Source organism: Echinops telfairi, unplaced genomic scaffold (genome assembly GCF_000313985.2).
Source record: "Echinops telfairi isolate 266 unplaced genomic scaffold, ASM31398v2 ScPeMD7_2;HRSCAF=8, whole genome shotgun sequence".
Taxonomy (NCBI): Eukaryota; Metazoa; Chordata; class Mammalia; order Afrosoricida; family Tenrecidae; genus Echinops; species Echinops telfairi.
Window position 1 is genome coordinate 52,731,368 of NW_022103898.1, and position 2,456 is coordinate 52,733,823.

A 2,456-nucleotide genomic window follows, 5' to 3' on the forward strand; every position below is an offset into this window, starting at 1 on the left:
ACTCATGCACTACCTCTTGAAATGGTTGAAAACTGATGAGCTATTTTTGGTACAGTGTTTTTTATTCCTTCCACTGTCTTCTCTTTGATTGATACTACATCAGAATGGCCATTCTATGAGTGTTAGGAATGAAAAGAAATCTAAAGGGGCAAGGTCAGGGTTGTAGGGTGGATGGGGGAATATTTTCTCAATGAAATTCTCATCGGACAGTGGTTATTATAATGGAAAATTGATCAGATGCATTGTGACAATATGAATTCCTGGGTGTAATTTTCCAGGTAAAACTCCACAAATGCAGGTTTTCAATTTTCTTAAGACCTTTTCATAAGAAAGCCCTGGCTCAATATCCAGGGTTCTTGGAGAAAATCTAATAAAATTACCCTTTTTGGACATGACAATACATTTGTGTTGAATTGAACTGATCCCCTCCAAAGCCACAATTTTAGTTGAAACTTTTGGGGAATGGGGATGAGGTACCCTAATAACACTATGGCAAGTGTATTACTGAGTGTGTCTGCAGTCATCCACAAATAGCAGAGAAATATTTTAGAATGTCTTATGTGAAATAAACATGTTTCAGGATGCTTTGATTGTGCATGTATGAACTCAATGTAAAGAAATCACAAATCCTCACAACTGGACCCATAGGTAGCATCATGATACACTGAGAAAAGACTGAAGTTGTTAAGGATATTATCTTGCTTGGATCTATAATCAATGCTCATGGAAACAGCAGCCAAGAGACCGAGGACTGCATTGCATTGGATAAATCTGCTGCACGAGTCTCTTCCAGGTGTTGAAGAGGAAGCATGTCACAAGGATGTCACTAAAGTACACCCGCCCCAAGCCACGGATTGTCAGTTTCCTCATACGCATGTGAAAATTGGATATTGATTAAGAAAGACCAAACAATATTGGAACTATCATCAATGCCAAAAGAATAAACAGAAGAGTTAACGCCAGAATGTGCCTAAGCAGTGAGATGGCAAGACTTCATCTCACCTACTTTGGACAGGTTATCATGAAAGACCAGCCCCTGGAAAAGGACATCATTCTTGGTAAGCAGAAGGGCAGTGGAAAAGAGAAAGAGCCTTGGTGAGAGGAGATTGCCACCGTGGCTACTGGAATCAGCTCAAACACAAGAGCGCTTGTGTGGATGGCACAGGACAAGGCAGCGCTTCCTTCCGCTGTACTGAGGCCACTATGGGTTGGAACTGACTTGATCTAACAACGTGCATGAACTGGGACCCTAGCAGCAATGCATTCTGACTTACTCTTGTGTCCTTAGTTCCCTGATACTCTAGAACTAAGAAATAGAAACTGTATTATCGTATATGAGTAGTATATGTATGGATATTATTGTATTAAATAATACATGTTATTTATGTTGCATGTATTAAATAATACATGTTACATTCATGTTATTTGTTACTTAGGATCAGGATAGGTACATGGATGTACACACATATTCTGACTTTTCTCAATAAAGACAAAGCGATTACACTAGATCATCTGTATTAAATCCTGACACATAATGAACGTATGATCGAGGGATCTACCCCTTACCTTCCTCCTGATCTAGACAGTGGCTTTGAAGTAACCCATCAGTAACAGCTGGGGTAGGATTTTTTCACCTCACCTAGCTATACGTTTTCCCATGTGTAAGACTTGAATTAATGCGTGGATTGGTTTGTGGGTTTTTTTTTTACCATAGAATTATGATCTGTCCCAATAAACACGACTCTTTAGTTTTAAAAATCTTTCTAAATAAGAGGTTGAGAAAAAAGGAAGAAAATAAACTGTCATACCACTCTGATCCTAATTGATACAACAACATGATATTTTCCCCTCGATTTGTATTTGTTTCTTAATACCATGGAAACCAACTGCTTTTAGCAATACCCCTTTCCATTGATAATCTGCATTCTAAACCTTCTTTTCCATTTTGGACCTGACACAAGGTCAGTATCATTCTACCCATGCTTCTTTAACAGGTAAACTATCTTTCCTTTTGCTCATTTTCTTAATTTCCTAAAATTGATTGTAAACTTATTCATAAAATAGCATAATGTTTTTAAGAAAACAGATCCCTAAACTTCTATTTTGCTTCCAGAAAACCATTTAAGTGCCCTGAGGTTCTCTTTTATTTCTATGGGATAAAAATGTGATTTTTAGAAATTACTCAACTGTTTATATATGCCATCATCATGCAAGCTTTTAAAAGTAGCACTGGGAATCATTTTTGGATTTTCAGTTCACTATTTAATCTCCTTTGTGGATATAAAAACAGATTACTTGCGAATAGAACTTAGATTTCTTCCCTATATGGGAATATATACTGAATTTTTTTTTCAAGATTCACATGAAAATTGTTGAGAAAGCTATAGTTTCGTTTTGTTCTTAAGGGTTTAAGTTAGCTAAAATGAGATGTACAATAGCCAATTTCACTACCTACC